Source organism: Podarcis gaigeae, assembly GCF_964106915.1.
Source record: "Podarcis gaigeae genome assembly, chromosome: 5".
Taxonomy (NCBI): Eukaryota; Metazoa; Chordata; class Lepidosauria; order Squamata; family Lacertidae; genus Podarcis; species Podarcis gaigeae.
The window spans coordinates 33,898,627-33,916,178 of NC_139681.1; positions in this window are offsets into that span (position 1 = coordinate 33,898,627).

A 17,552-nucleotide genomic window follows, 5' to 3' on the forward strand; every position below is an offset into this window, starting at 1 on the left:
GGAACATTTCTTCTCAGTTTGTCCTTGCTTCTCCCTTCCCCACAGGCTTCTGTTGGTGCCGGAGTAGGCCTCCTGGGCGGCTTTCGCGCGATCCCCCCCCCCCGCCGCCTGGGCCTGCAGGTGCCGGGGGCCTCCCTGCGATTTGGCGCTCCCTGGGCCTCCGGAGGCTCCGGAGAGGCCTGCATCGGCCTCCGAAGGCAAGCGGGGCCCCGATTCCCCGTGAGAGCCGGGGGTGCGCGCTTTGTGGGGGGGTGGGCGCGCTCGCGCCGCGACGTGCCGCGGCCTGTGTTTTCGGGCCTTTTTTCCTCCCCCCCCCCGCGAAAACGCTATTCAGGGCCTTTGCTTCCCTGCGGCTGGCTGCCTGGCTAGGGGTGGCTTACCTTGCCCTGTAGCAGGCCCTGGGAGGCCGGCCTGGTGTTGCTGGGGGGCTGGGTGCCGCTGGTTGTCCCCAGAGGTGCATTGATTTGAGCGGAGAGCTGTGAGGCCTCCATTTTGCAGCCTCATTAGGCGGGAGCGCCATTTTGATTCCTCTCGGCCACGTGGCGGCCTCTAGCGTTCAGGCCTAGTAATTGCAGGGCCTGGTGGTTGCTTTATCCTAGGCTGAGTATAATTGGTACTACTGCGACCTCTTGTGGCAGTTGATATGTTTGCAGGCAATTAATTTCTTCAATTGCACGCAGCCTGGACGGCTAGTGTAGGTGTGTGTGCTGGTAAAGAGCACAAGGTTGTGGTTTGTTTCCGTATTGGACAGCTTCTGATTTGGTGGCTGGTGCTCTTCCCAGCTGCTCCTGGGTTACCGATCTGTTGCATAATCTGTAAGCAAGGGGTTGCCTCCTGTCTACTGGTGCATCATTTTATAGTCTAGGTCTTAGTTTTAATTAACTATTTAATTCATTCTGCTTCATTTTCTTGCAGATTCTAGCGTCTTAAAGAACTTAGTTTTTTTTTTTTTTTCCTACTTAATTTTATTTTCTTTTCTTTTCTCACCAGTAGTAGGAATGGCTCCTAAGAAGGCAGCAGGAAGGCCTGTTCCAGCCCGCTCCTCGAAGCGGCCTATAAAAGGCCCATCCCAGGCCTTGCGATCTCCGCAGCCTGGTCAGTCCTTGAAACGCATCCAGGCTATGGTTTCAAGTTTGTCTGGCGACCCGGTGACACTGGCAAGGGTAGAGGCGGAGATGGATGGCCTGCTACACCGTTGCTCGACCCCGTCAACGTCATCAGCATTCCCGCCTCCCCCGGTGGATGTTTCCTCTCCTGCATCATCATCTAGTGAAGAAGGGGAGCCACTGTTAGCCGGAGTTGGCTTACCTGATGCTCCGCAGGTCCAACCTTCGGTGCTGCCTGTATCGCAGGATGCAGTGCCTAGGGGCCGTGGTCGTGCCAGGGTCGGCGCCAGAAGAAGCGCATCGACCCGGGGCCGCGCTGTACGGGGCTCACCTGTACGGCCCCCAGCGCTGGGGCATTCTAATCCAGTTCATTCACAAGTTGTCTCTGTTCAGTCAGCCCCAGGTGCAGTGCAACAGGGTGAAGCGTCAGATTCTTCGATTGAAGACAGTCTTCCTCTTCCTCCAAGGTCCTCTTCCGGTGGGCATCGTCGCCGAAAAAGGGGCTCCAGGAGGCACTCTAAGAAGAGACGGAGGGACACATCGTCCTCCACTTCAGGTACTTCCTCCATCAGCTCTAGCAGTGATGAGGGGGCCCCCCTTAAGCTTTACTGGGGCTACGGGGAGTCGTCGGGGCTGCCAAAGTGGGTTTGGGAGCGTAGGGCAAATTCTCATAGGGCCAGGTATGGCGCCGTACAGGAGTGTCGAGAAGGGGTCCTGGTGCCTGACGTAAGAGTCTCCACCAATTCTGCTAGGGATATTATTCCTGGTGCCCACTTGTCTTCCAAATTGCGGTCTAGGATTCTGGATGGCCGCTACGTGGATATTTTCAGCTTGGCTCCTCCGCTTGATGGTCGGGAGCCGCTGGACAAGGGCCTTTCCGTTCCCAAAAGACGGACAATTGTAGCAAAGGCTGACAGGACTTTTGAACGTTGGATGGATAGTTTCCAGGTTTTTGCTGGTGTGATTTCTGCAGCGTATCCCAAGAGGTCTCTGCACCTCTGGGTTTATCTGTCTATTGTCCGTTCAGCTTTTACGATGGCTGGCGAGACTGCTGCATTATCATATGACCAGAACTTTAGGCGTAGGGCGGCCAAGATACCGACGGCCCGCTGGGACAGGAAGGACTTGGATGTGTGGACCACTTATGTGGCACCACGTATTGAGAAGAAGGCTTCTGAGTTGCAAAAATTCAAGCCTGCCACCCAAAAAGTTGGGCGCAAGTGGTTCTGCTGGGACTTTAATAAGGGCATTTGCCAACGTCAAGCCTGTAAATTCGCACACCTTTGTGACAAATGCTCTGGGAGCCACTCGGCTTCTGCTTGCTCCGCGGCCAGGCGGCCCTTTCGCAGGGGAGGGGGCTCCCAGCAGCCCCCCAAGGTCCCTGCCCAGCCTCCTGTTCCCGGAGCAGGAAAGTGATATCTTTTCTTTGGCCTATACTCCGGTTCGGCTACAGCCGTTACTGGCGTTACTGGAATCTTACCCAGACAGAGAGTCAGCGTCGTATTTGAGTAATGGTTTTTCGCTGGGATTTAGGATCCCAGTGGTCGTGGCCCCTGTAGCCCAGAATCCTAGGAACCAGAAATCCGTTAAGGACATGCCTGGTGTGGCGCGTAAGAAAATTGAAAAGGAGCTGGCTTTACGTCGTATGGCTGGTCCTTTCGCCACCCCCCCCTTTCCTAATTCGCACATTTCACCCTTGGGAATAATTCCCAAGAAGGCCCCGGGGGAGTTTCGCCTAATTCATAACCTCTCTCATCCTAATGGTACGTCGGTTAACGACGTAATTCCCCCGGAGCTCTGTTCGGTGAAGTATGCCTCTCTTGATCATGCGATCAAGATGATAAGGAAGTTTGGGCCTGGTGCCCTATTGGCCAAGTGCGACATTGAGTCGGCTTTTCGTTTGTTGCCAATTCATCCTGAGGATTTCTGGCTGCTGGGTTTTCAGTTTGACGGGGGATTCTATTTTGATAAGGCTATGCCCATGGGCTGCTCGGTAGCTTGTGCGGCTTTTGAGTGTTTCAGCTCATTCCTGGAATGGGCCTTGCACGACAGAACCGGTTTGGGCGGGGTTACGCATTATTTGGATGACTTTTTACTGGCCTCCGCGAGGGACACGGGGAATTGCGTGGTTCTGCTGCGTGCCTTTGCGTCCCTGGCTGAAGACCTGGGGGTTCCATTAGCGGCAGAGAAAACTGAGGGTCCCACTACGCAACTTACCTATTTGGGTATCTTGTTGGATACCGTGGCCCAAACCTCTAGTTTGCCGCCAGATAAGTTAGTTGCTTTAAGGAAGGTCATTGAAGAACTGCTCCCATTGAGGAAGGTTACCTTGCGACAGCTTCAGTCGTTGCTAGGTCATTTAAACTTTGCTTGCAGGGTGGTGGCGCCGGGGCGCCCGTTCTGCTCTCGCCTGGCCAAACTTACCTCGGGGCTGCAGGCACCGCATCATAGGGTTCGTTTGTCCGCCCAAGTGCAAGCCGACCTCCGTGTGTGGCTGGAATTCCTGGAAGAATTTAATGGCGTATCACTGTGGCAGGACACTTTGAACCTCCACAATGATTTTCAAGTGCATTCGGACGCGGCAGGGTCACTGGGGTTTGGTTTGTTTTGGGACGGCAGGTGGTGTGCTGAACCTTGGCCCCAGGCTTGGTGTGGGGAAGCGATAACTCGAGACCTGACATTTCTTGAGTTTTTCCCCATAGTTGTTGCGGTACACTTGTGGGTCGAGCATTTTAAGGACCATCGGGTTTGTTTTTGGTCCGATAACCAGGCAGTAGTGACTGTTTTAGCTAAGCAGTCATCCCGGTCGTCTAGGGTTTCGGCCTTGCTTCGGGTGTTTGTTTTGCACTGTCTGCGTTTTAATATTGTATTTTCTGCTCGCTTCGTTCCGGGTATTTCTAACGAGATTGCTGATGCTCTGTCCCGTTTTCAGATGGAACGATTCAGGTCATTGGCGCCAGAGGCTCGAGACCGTCCGGAGATTTTCCCGGATCATCTCTGGAACCTTGGCAACACTTAGTTTCACAGGGAGTAGCAGCATCAGTCGCCCCTTCCACGCTAAGGTCCTATAAGAAGGCCTGGGCTGATTTTCTGTCCTTTAATGGCCAATCGGCGGGGGCGGTCATCACCCCTCATTCTACTGCCCAGGTGCTTAAGTATCTGGCACATTTGTTCCAGATGCGCCGGGCGGCTAGGACCCTGCGACTTCACTCGGCAGCAATTTCTTTCTTTAGCAGGGCCACTTTTGACAAGGACCCATGTAGGAAGTTTGTGGTGCGCCGGGCATTGGAGGGATGGGGACGGCTCACCCCATCGAGGACTGTTCCCAGAAGTCCCATCACTTGAGTTGCTGATACAGATGCGCAGTAAACTGCGGAGCATCTGTTGGTCCAAGTTTGAGGCCCGTCTATTTTCAGCAGCCTTTTCCTTGGCATTCTTTGGGGCACTGAGGGTAGGCGAGGTGGTCCTGGAGCAAAAACGGGATGGAGGTTCCAGGGGTTTGCTGTTGCAGGACGTGAGCATGTCACAGTCGGACCTGAGGGTGCATATCAGGAATTCGAAGACCGACCAGGTGGGTAGGGGAGCCGTCATTCGGCTCTCGGCAACGGGAGAGAAGGGTCCTTGCCCCGTAAAGGATCTTAAGAGATACTTGTCCTTGCGGCCGGCAGGCAAGGGGCCTTTGTTTATTCATGAAAATGGGCACCCTTTAGTCCGGCATCAGTTCACTAAGGTGATGCGCAAGGTGGTAGTGGCCTGCGGCCGCAAAGCATCGGAATTTGCTCCTCACTCCTTCCGTATTGGTGCCGCAACGACAGCTGCCCATTGGGGTTTGTCTGCAAGGAGGATAAAGGACCTGGGTCGTTGGAGATCGGATGCATTCAAAGTATATGTGAGGAAATAATGGTGGTGTGTGTACTGACATTTTTGTGTTTTAACCCTAGGTCTGGCCGCTATCCGTATTTGGATAGTGGGACACAGCATTGTGCACTGGGCCGCTGTCAGAGCTCGTCAATCTGGTCTGGGAGCTGGCTTGGGCCTTCCGCAGCACGTGCAGGTGTCCTGGATTTCCAGACGAGGGATGCAGTGGAGAGAATTATTGCCTCTCATGCACAGACGGGTCCTCCACGCTGGCCCCCCTACAGCGATAGTGGTGCAGCTGGGGGAGAATGATATGGTTTCCTCTTCCTGCTTTGGGCTGCGTGCTGCCATATTACTGGACTTGAGGGATTTGGCGGCCTTGGTGCCTTCAACCACACTAATTTGGTCGCAGCTGCTGAAACGCCGCATTTGGAGGGGTAGCCCTTGCCCGGCGGCCACCGAAAGAGTTAGGAAGCGGATTAATTCCGCGGCAAGCAAATTGGTGGTTGGTTTGGGCGGATTTGTGATTCCTCACCCTCTGATTTCGTTCAAGGCCTCTGAATTATTCAGGGTTGATGGGGTGCATCTTTCCCCGTTGGGGAATGATGTCTGGTTGGATGCAGTGGTGTCCAAGTTGAGGGTGTGGTTTAGTCTGTGAGTGGTTGGCGGCGAGCGTAAAGGGCTCGGGTGGCGGTTAGGCATTGGTTAAAATTGGTTGGTGGAGGGGTATGGATAGGCTGGGCCTGCCCCTCCAATGCTGCACGGGTATTCCGTTAAAGGAATTCTGGAACTTACCATCCCCTTCGTCCAAACCCTTGGTGCAGGGTGCGGGCCGTGTAAGTTCCAAGGAGCATGCGGGGATTAGCTGAGGGTCTGTTTCGCAGCTCCAGTTGACCCTGATCTTGCTCTTCCGCACTGACTACGGAGTCAGGGCTGTCCCCAAGGCGGGGAGGACAGATAGTCTAACCAATGCCTAAGCAACCACTCACAATTTGTATTGATAATAAAGTTGTGGCCAAAATTATGCCAAAAACCTTAAACAAAAATAATGTGTGAAGTTTGAGTTATTGGGTTTGGGGTGTCTTGGGGACCTCAGCACGCAAAGCGTGTTCTCACTAAAAGGAGAGCACGGGTTGCGGATGGGGCTATACAAGGCACCCCATGATTGCTAGGCAAGTTAAAGCCAGGGCTTGTTTAGATGGGAGGATCTGGTTATCTGGGGAAAGTTGATGTTGCAAACTTAGGGGTGGGGTCAGTGGCTATTTAAGCAAGGTCCACAGCTTTCTCTTTCTCTTTTGCTGTGGACATCGGATCTCCCGCCCACCCTCCCTTGTTGGGCTTCGCTTGACCTTGCTATGCCTGTCATGGGGTCGTTCGCCTTGGTGCGGGGGCCCAGTAGGAATTTACCTCTTGGCTGATTAGTGTGTGCCAATTGGGTTTTGCCTACTGCGTAGCAAATCGTCACAACTTGTAAGGTTGGCGGTTAGGCATTGGTTAAAATTGGTTGGTGGAGGGGTATGGATAGGCTGGGCCTGCCCCTCCAATGCTGCACGGGTATTCCGTTAAAGGAATTCTGGAACTTACCATCCCCTTCGTCCAAACCCTTGGTGCAGGGTGCGGGCCGTGTAAGTTCCAAGGAGCATGCGGGGATTAGCTGAGGGTCTGTTTCGCAGCTCCAGTTGACCCTGATCTTGCTCTTCCGCACTGACTACGGAGTCAGGGCTGTCCCCAAGGCGGGGAGGACAGATAGTCTAACCAATGCCTAAGCAACCACTCACAATTTGTATTGATAATAAAGTTGTGGCCAAAATTATGCCAAAAACCTTAAACAAAAATAATGTGTGAAGTTTGAGTTATTGGGTTTGGGGTGTCTTGGGGACCTCAGCACGCAATAAGTTCTCATTCTATCTTATGATACGCCATTGTAGTCTTGCTGGTGTATATATGTTTATAGTCTTTGAATGTAATTATTGTTCCGAATAAAAAAATCTTGATATATTCATCTTGTCTCCCAGTACTCTTTTCCTTCAAAATTATGTGTGCTGCTTGTTCCTCTTACAATCTCAGTTGAGCGCTGTAATAAAGTTGTCATGTTGAGTATATGATTGACCACTTTGTATTGCTATAACTGTTGTTTTTGTATAATAATTGTTTGACTTTATGGCTGCAGTGCATCATGTTTACGTAGATACCATAAGGTTTTGTGACAGCATACCATATCATTGCACTGTGTTCGGGTGTTTTGCCTCTTTTTTAAATGTTGCTTTCCCCATGCCCTTTAAATTATTATTATTATTATTATTATTATTATTATTATTATTATTAATGGTGGAATACAAAATACTCCTAGCTGTAGCAGTGATGGACTCACAGTAGCTGTGAGTTTCAGGGCTAGAGAACATGTTACAATTGCTATCTAAGTGGAGAGGAGGAGTATGGAAGGGCAAATAAATGGGGTGCTGAAACAGACTGAGTGAAAGAAAAAGGAGGTGAAGACAGGCACTCCTGTCTTCCGCTGCCTCCCGCAGTTTGGCCAAACTCAAGCTGGTAGCTTCGAGAACACTGTCCAACCATTTCGTCCTCTGTCGTCACCTTCTCCTTGTGCCCTCCATCCTTCCCAACATCAGGGTCTTTTCCAGGGAGTCTTCTCTTCTCATGAGGTGGCCAAAGTATTGGAGCCTCAGCTTCACGATCTGTAAGACGCACGCTCTATAAAACACACTTTTTCCCTCCTAAAAAGTATGGGGAACTGTGTGTGCGTCTTAAGGAGCGAATGCAGGCTGCGCAGCTATCCCAGAAGCCAGAACAGCAAGAGGGATCCTGCTTTCGCTGCATAGCGATCCCTCTTGCTGTTCTGACTTCACTTCGCTGAAGAGATGCTGCGCAGACAGGGAAAGCTGTGCAGCGCCCCTTCAGCGAAGCGGGAGTTGAAACGGAGTCCCTTCCAATTGTCCTCCTGCTTTGCTGCAGAGGCGTTGCACAGAGAGGGAGAGAATATTCTTTTTCTTGTTCTCCTCTAAAACTAGGTGCATCTTATGGTCGGGTGCGTCTTATAGAGCGAAAAATACAGTACTTTCTTCATCATTCCACACTGTCATTGCCAAAAGAAGAAAGCCTGCATGGGACATGAAGGGGAGAAAGACTTTCTCCCTTTCATCGTTCCCTCACTGCTGCCACCACCAAGAGATGAAGGCTTTCTGCCTTTGGAGTGCGTGTCCGTCGCCAAGAGTGGAGGGGAGGGATGCAAACTTGCAGCAGAGGGGGCAGCAGTGCAGACTTCTGCCCCCTGCAGAAAAACAACAACAACACTGTAGATCTGGCATGGCTTGACATGCCTTTTTAATGGCACAATCTAACTTTGGTCATGTGAAAGTCTACCCTGAATTATCTGGATTGACTTTGTGCTTCAGGGGACACACAGAGCCGATGCATAGCCCTAACAGACACCACAAATGGGATGTGCAACAGTTGCTGCAATTCTGACTTTGTTAGTCTGCCTAGGTAATAAAATAACATGAGAAACCTGAAGGCAACAACAATCCTTAACACAAAACCCAGCAGCCACAAACAAGGGAAAGCATGCATTTATAAATTGCCAGAATACTTTTATTTACAGTAAAATAAGAATCAGATAAAGGAATACTTGAATAATATATCCACAGAGGCCAAATCATAGCAATATGACCAACATATGTAAACACATTTTGACACAGAGGCCTTTTTTTCTGAATAGGGCCATAGGCTTATAAGTATGTCACCACTTTTACTTTCAGAGAAGCATTAAAGATGTCTGAAAGAACTATCCTGAAAATGTGCAGGCACTTCCAGATATTAACTACCACTGTTTAGATGTGTTCTGGGGCTTTTCTGTTCAACTTTGGGGCCTTTAATGGTGCTTGGAAAAGCGTCTAAAATTCTTCACTGCAACTCTGCATTCATTTGCTTTAATTTTCAGTGTTATATTCATAATTAACATGCTACCATTTCTTTTCTGCCTGACTCCCCCTGCATCCTTTTTACTGGAGTTCATTGGAGCTTCAGCCTCAGCTTTGCTCTTCTTTGTACTACTGTTCTGCTCTCAGCACTGCAGTAATACTTACGATAGTTGCTCTTTAAACTGTTGCATAAATATTTAATCTTTCCCCTTCCGTGGCTTGTAGCTGTTATCCTAATTTTCCAATTGAGGAGGCAGAGAAGGTCTGAGATTTCTGAGCGTTGCTGAATATCTCTGCTCTCCAAGGTCATGTCTGATTTATTAGATCACAGTGCTTTTTAGGGAAAATATTAAAAATGATTTCGGGGCCTGTTCTTTCAAAGGAAAGAAAAAAGCCCCCAAGAACTCTAATAGGACAAATATGATGCTTGGAATCAGAAGAGACAAAAATTATGACCGTGCAACTGAAGCAAGATTGGGACAGAAAGATCTCAGTGGAGCTCTGGAGGTGTAGAGGGAGAATGGAAGGTCGTATATACCTTTATAAAATGCCTGTTCTGAAGGAATGAAGTAATGACACATAGCCAGATTGCACAAGCATACGATTGCTCAACCTGAAAAAGACAGAGCTTTGGGGAGTGCTTGCAAAAGCTCCAACCTTTTCCAAGTGTCTGATTCAAGCAATTTCAGAATACATTGAATACAACAGCATAGTTATAACCAAAGCAAGCACCCCTACTAACACCATAATTAATTCTCGAACCAATTCAAAGCCTGGCACCCAACTCAATAACCAACCTCACCAACTTTCAGCTCCTCTCAACCTGGCATCATATAACTCCTGAGATACTTGTGCCAACACCTGAAGGCTGGTTTCTTTTCCATCACTCTTGTTGACATTATGGCAGCAGGTGGTGTTGAAGAGAACACACAAGCCTTCCTGCTTAGCTAGCATCAGGTCAGGAGTCATATGGGATTGGAGACCCATTTTAGATAATCCACCCTTTAGGTAAACGTAAAGGGACCCCTGACCGTTAGGTCCAGTCGCGGACAACTCTGGGGTTGCGGTGATCATTTCACTTTACTGGCCGAGGGAGCCGGCGTACAGCTTCCGGGTCATGTGGCCAGCATGACTAAGCCAATTCTGGTGAACCAGAGCAGCGCATGGAAACACTGTTTACCTTCCTGCTGGAGCGCTACCTATTTATCTACTTGCACTTTGATGTGCTTTTGAACTGCTAGGTTGGCAGGTGCTGGGACCGAGCAACGGGAGCTCACCCCGTCGTGGGGATTTGAACTGCCGACCTTCTGATCGGCAAGCCCTAGGCTCTGTGGTTTAACCCACAGTGTCACCCACGTCCCTTCACAGGGTAGCATTTGTCATTTGTTCCAGTTGTGATGACACGTTATCCAAACTTAGTTGATTTATGAATAAAAGGTAAAGGGTAAAGGGTAAAGAACCCCTGGAAGATTAAGTCCAGTCAAAGGTGACTATGGGGTTGCGATGCTCATCTGACTTGCGGTGCTCTGAGGGAGATGGCGTTTGTCCACAGACAGCTTTCCGGGTCATGTGACCAGCATGACTAAACCGCTTCCAGTGCAATGGAACACCTTGGTGGAAACCAGAGCGCACGGAAGCGCTGTTTACCTTCCCGTCACAGTGGTACATATTGTATTAGGACACATCCAACTCTTTTAAATGCCTCCTTTATTTGTTTCCCCCCACATGCTTTTTCTGTCTGGTGTGAATGGGGTGGCGGGGATAGAATAAACATCGAAAAAGGAATGAGGTCCCTAATGTGCATGTTCCATTCCAAGTGGGTGGTAACACTTTGCCTGCCCAGGTGTTGTGATTCCCTTGCACAGCCCAAATAACCATATTGTTCTGTTTATTTGAGCTTGGTCAAAAATCAGTGATAGCATGTGGGGTAATGGGAGCTTCGAATTCTTGCCATATATGCAGTTTGACTTATTCAAATATGTACAAGGGTAACCTGTGCCATCAGTTAAATTGCCCTTTGCCCATTGTGACATATATATCTATATATAGATATATCTCAGATATTCACACTCTCCTCCACAATTTCCTACCTTTTTTCTCCTGTGTTTTTTCCATGATGCTGGGATGTACTATGTGCTTTAAATTTTAGCCAAAGAAAGATTACTGATGAATGGCTGTATTTGGGATAGAGAAGGAAGAATTCTGCCTTACATTTTTGCAGATTCTTGGATTCTTTATTTACTTATATGTCTCCAAACATGGCCTGAGACATCTTGCTGCCTAAGGCAAAGGTATGTACAGAAGCTGGTTGGACTGGCTTTTGAATCTTACCTCTTACTAGGCAAGGTGCATCAAACAGTGCATCTGACAGGCCTGTGGATAAGAAACTGGTGCTCTCTACAGGCCTGATTTCCAGTACAGAGAAATTGCCAGGAGTAGAAGAGGAATGGCTGTCAGTGGTGCCACCTCCCAATATCGGCTGCCAGAGGTGATTGCCTCACTCTACCTAATGGTAGGGCCCGTCCTATACATCCTTCATGTTCAGAGCATGAAAGCACTGCTTCGTGGATAATATGTTTACTGCTAGTAGAATAAATAACAATGGTCAGAATGTTTTCTGTAGTATCTTTTTTTTTAAAAAAAATACTTTCCATTCTTCAAAATTGTTTCTGAACCCAGATCATTTGCAAAAACCTCATGATAATATCATAACCTCTGCAGCATTTTATTGAAGATTTAACTTAGGGTGGTAACAGATCCTGAATATAATTGGTAGTTTCTATGTCTCATTTCGAAGAGTGTTTTTAATATAATGAAAAAAGAGAGAACTGTGTTGAAAGAAAGGGAATTTGTTCATATTACTAATGCATTTTAAAGAACAAATGGTGTTTTTCTTCTTCAAAATAACAACAATAACCCCATAATGTTTGGTTTCTGTGGTTCCACTGCATAATTTTTCTTAAAATATTTTAAAGTGGTTATGAGTTTCATCCTTAGAAAAGTTGAAATATTGCAGATGACCTAGTTTTGACTTTGCAGGAGCCAGAATCTAGTACAAAAAGAGTATTGCAACTGATACAAGACTTTGGTCGGGTAGCGGGATTTAAATTAAATAAACAGAAAACCAAGGTGTTGGGGAAAAATTTGACAGATACAGAGTCAGAACGGTTTCAGAGAGAAACAGAACTAACTGTGGTTAAAAAAGTAAAGTACCTAGGGGTAAACATTACAGTAAAAAATCTGAGTCTATTTAAGGATAACTATGAAAAATGTTGGTCTGAAATTAAGAGAGATTTGGACAGTTGGACAAAATTGAAGCTTTCTTTGCTAGGCCGAATTGCTGCTATTAAGATGAATGTATTGCCAAAAATGTTGTTTTTGTTTCAAACACTACAGATTGTGGACAAAACGGAGTGCTTCCGGAAGTGGCAGAGAGATATCTCTAAATTTGTCTGGCAGGGCAAAAAGCCCAGAATTAAGTTTAAGATATTAACTGATGCCAAAGAAAGAGGGGGCTTTGCCCTGCCAGACTTAAGGTTGTACTATGAAGCCGCAGCTTTCTGCTGGCTAAAAGACTGGCTACTTCTCGAAGACACTGATGTACTGGACTTGGAAGGTTTTAATAATGCTTTTGGTTGGCATGCATACTTATGGTATGATAAGGTTAAGAGCAATAAGGCCTTTAAGAACCATATTGTCAGGAAAGCAGTGTTTAATGTCTGGACAAAATACAAAGACTTATTGGAAAACAAAACTCCAAGGTGGCTTCCACCTCTGGAAGCTAAGGCCCGAAAAAGACCCAATATGGAGGCCAAATGGCCAAAATATTGGGAAATATTAGAAAAAGATGGAGACAATTGGAAATTGCAGAGTTTGGAGAAAATGAAGGATAAAGTGCGAGACTGGTTACATTATGCTCAGATTAAAGAAGTCTTTAAAAACGACAAAAAGCTAGGGTTCCAGGTGGAGAAATCGAAGTTGGAAACAGAATTGTTAGAACCAAAGACTAAGGTACTCTCAAGAATGTATAACTTGCTGTTAAAATGGAACACACAAGATGAAATGGTTAAATCAGCTATGATAAAGTGGGCACAGGACATTGGGTATAATATTATATTTGAGGACTGGGAAAGGTTGTGGACCACTGGGTTGAACTTCACTGCATGTAATGCTTTGAAGGAAAATGTAATGAAAATGATATATAGATGGTACATGACCCCAGTTAAACTTGCCAAGATATACCATTTGTCTGATAATAAATGTTGGAAATGTAAAGAAAACGAAGGAACATTCTTTCACCTCTGGTGGACCTGCCCTAGGGTGAAGGCCTTCTGGGAAATGATATATAATGAGCTGAAAAAGGTATTTAAGTATACCTTCACTAAGAAACCAGAGGCCTTCCTTTTGGGCATTGTCGGTCAGAAGGTGTTAAAGAAGGACCGAACATTTTTCATGTTCGCAACAACGGCAGCAAGGATACTCATCGCTAAGAATTGGAAAACTCAATATCTACCCACGCTGGAAGAATGGCAGATGCAACTGATGGACTATATGGAACTAGCTGAGATGACTGGCAGAATCCGAGACCTGGGAGAGGAGAGGGTTGAAGAAGATTGGAAGTTATTTAATTGGACTTATTTTAAAAAAACATTGTAATTTGGTTGAATGTTAAGAAAGGATGCTAGATCATAAATAATTGTGCACCACTAAATTAGATGGAATTAAGATGATAAGTAAGTTTGAGGAAAAATTATAAACCTATTGGAGAACTAACAGATTATATTTAAATGATTCTGACACAAGAGTGTAAACAAGATGATAAATTGCGGGCAAGAATTGACAACGATGCAAATGGGAGCGGGAGGTGTGAGGGAGTCCAAAGATGTTAAGATAGTATGTTATGATATATGTTATTCTGTTTCTTTATCTTTGCATTTTTATTCAAAAATCTTAATAAAATATTTATTAAAAAAATAGAAAAGTTGAAATAGCCATATAAAGTACAGGACTAACAATTAACTCTGTCCTTTTTTACACCCCTTAGTTAAAAGACTTTTCACTGCTAGCACTACAACATAAAAGGTCTTTGAATTCTGCTTTAAGGTCTTAAATTAATAGGCAATGCACATTTTTTATTTTTTAATTATTTTTTTAAAAATCTGTTTTCAGCAAGTTTTAGGCACATTCCAGAAATATGTGGCAGCTAGGAGTAGCATGGCCTGGGGCTTTCTAACAACTTGAGGTCTACACAACAGTAGCTTATCACTGCTGTGTGTGTGTGTGTACACATTTATCACACACTTGATGCTACACCCCTGCTTACTCGGGAGTGTCTCCCTTTCCTCCTTCATAGTAATCCCATAAACCAGGGGTGGGGAACTATTTTGTCTCCAGGGGCCAGATCCTTATCAGTATGTGCTTTACTAGCCAAATTGGATAGGTGACATGGGCTGACATTACAAACAAAGTCCTGAACTCATGCTCTGAAGTCCTGAAGCTAAAGCACCTACTGCAGCAATGTTGTTGTTGTTGTTTAGTCGTTTAGTCATGTCCGACTCTTTATGACCCCATGGACCAGAGCACGCCAGGCACTCCTGTCTTCCACTGCCTCCCGCAGTTTGGTCAAACTCATGTTCGTAGCTTCGAGAACACTGTCCAACCATCTCGACCTCTGTCGTCACCTTCTCCTTGTGCCCTCCATCCTTCCCAACATCAGGGTCTTTTCCAGGGAGTCTTCTCTTCTCATGAGGTGGCCAAAGTATTGGAGCCTCAGCTTCACAATCTGTCCTTCCAGTGAGCACTCAGGGCTGATTTCCTTAAGAATGGATAGGTTTGATCTTCTTGCAGTCCATGGCACTCTCAAGAGTCTCCTCCAGCACCATAATTCAAAAGCATCAATTCTTTGGTGATCAGCCTTCTTTATGGTCCAGCTCTCACTTCCATACATCACTACTGGGAAAACCATAGTTTTAACTATACGGACCTTTGTTGGCAAGGTGATGTCTCTGCTTTTTAAGATGCTGCCTAGGTCTGCAGCAATGTGCTACTGCTAGAAGGAAGGTTTCAACATTTTTGCATCACCTTACTACTTGCCCTGTTATCAGGCACCACACAGGGCCAAGCTCCCTGCACTTGCCTCTCGTCCTCTCAGTAAGGGCCAGCCATCTGTTGTGTTGGGAAGCTGGGAGAGTAATAGTGCCACCTGCTCAAGGGTTACCTATGGAACAGAGTAGATCTGTTCCTGCCTTCCTTCCCTATGTAGACTCAACCCATGCAGGACTGTGTCCATTGCTCTCACCCTCAAATGTTGTGTGTGTCCCACCCCCAACTTCCATGCATTCAGAGGAAGCCTATGTGTTTATTGGACTGATCTGCTCATTCTTGATGCCCTCTCAGTTTACAAGAAATAATTAAGCAACTAAAATGTAAACACAAGCAAAAGAGAGGACTTACTTGCATTTGGTTCCCACTAATCTTACAGGTTTTTCTACTGGTTTCTTCCCATAGGTCCAGACTTGTGCATATTATATTGTAATCTTTTGTCCTGGCCTTTTCCATCTCTTCTTGACACTTCCAGTAGCTCAGTTCATTAGAGCGTGGTGCTGATAATACCAAGGTTGCAGGTTTGATCCCTATATGGGACAGCTGCATATTCCTGCATTGCAGGGGGTTTCGACAAGATGACCCTCAGGGTCCCTTCCAACTCTGCAATTATATGATTCAGTTACAGATAGGTAGCCGTGTTGGTCTGCCATAGTCAAAACAAAAAAAAATTCCTTCCAGTAGCACCTTAAAGCTCATACCAAGAACTAACTTAGTTGGTCTTTAAGGTGCTACTGGAAGGATTTTTTTTTGTTTTGCAATTATATGATTCTATGATCCGTCATTGCATGTCTATGATGTCTGCAGGCATATGACTACCTGCAAGGTGGACAGGGCCAGTTTCATCCACATAAGCACAAACATGGGACCTTTAAATAGAGATCTATAACAAGAAATGCACATAGAGGGATGCTGCATTGATTTTGTTCAGCTATATTTCAGGATTTGAGAGATATTTTTAGGTATGAGAATCTTCTCCAGCTTTGACTTATCCTTGTTCCACTCTCCCACCCCCTCTCCAAGCAGTCTTTAGCACCATCTGATCTTTGGCAGCTGTCTGCCGTTAAATTGTCTATTACTGCAATGTCTCCTTGTCCCTTAAAAATGGCTGATTGAGTGGGAGGCTTTTCAGGCAGGGAGGAAATGGTATCTGCCAGGTAACCCTAACTCAGACTTCAGAAAAGACTTAACAGGTTTGGCCAAACTGTCAGCTATTCAGTTTGGCTTGCATTAACTTTTGGACCATCTCCAGATATGATCATTAGCTTTGTGAGTTGGCTGCCGTCTTGTCTCTGCAACTGAAAATGGAACCATTCCTCCACCGCCAACCGACTCAGTTCTCTTTTTCATTTGTACTTCCACTGGTGGGAACAAATGCAAAACAGCTGAGACTACAGAACTGAAAATGGCACATAATGGCTTATTTCTTCTGTAGCCTCAGCCTTGGATTCAGACAGGCATCAAACATGTCTCTCTGTCTTCTCCCATTTTGCTGCTTTACATCGGCCCACATGTATTTGGACGTGACAAAAATTTGAACATCTTTTATAAAAAGTGATTTTCACCATTCAGGCTGACTGCGGGTTCTGAGAGCTTCCTACAGGCACCAGGTTGGACACTGTAAGAAGAGAATGCTGGACTAGATGGGCCTTTGGTATAATCCATCCACACGTTTCTGGTGTTTGCTTGGGGAGTCCCTTGCCAGTCCTGAACATGTAGTGTCAGTCCTGAACATGTAGGGAATTAGGTTGGTGAAATGGGAAATGAGGAAATGCTGTTGGGCACGGAGTGGCCACTTCTGGTCTCTAGGGTCCTCTCAGTGTGGAGAGCCAGCGTGCAGGAGCAGTTAGAATAGGACTTGGGAGACCAGGGTTCAAATTCCCACTCCGCCATGAAGCTCTCTGGTCAACCTCAGGCCAGTCACTGCCTCTCAGCCTAACCTAACTCACAAGGTTGTTGTGGGGAGCAAATGAGGAGGCAATACCACATACACTACCTTGAGCTCCTCGGAGACAAAAGGTGGGACATAAATGCAATATAATATAAATAAATAAGTTATTATGTTCACAGCAGCATGCAGCAACAGCCAAGACCGTGGGTACATTCCCTTCACACAGATACCAGCAACACTTTATCAGTTCAAACTGAAATGGAACATTTTGGACCAACATGGATGGCTTTAGAAGAAGATGAGACAAAACTATGAAGGGGAAGGCAGGCCAGGTGACAAGTGTGTCTATTTGCCTTGTGCTAATTGTTGATGGGCAATTCAAAATCCCTGCTCTCTCTTCTTGTGGTTCTTTATTTTTAAAGTGAGCATGGGCTGGACATGGACTGGACAGAGCAGGAGTGGTGACCTCTAGTCTTTCAGATATGTTAGACTCTGGTTCCCATCATCCCTGACCATTTGTCATGCTGGCTGGGGCTGATGGGAGTTGTAGTCTAATAACATCTGGATGAGCATAGGTTCCTGGCCCCTAAAACAGAGGATCCCTTCAGAGAGAGGACAATCCTCTTTAAAAATAGAACTGTCCTTTTAAAATAGAACACA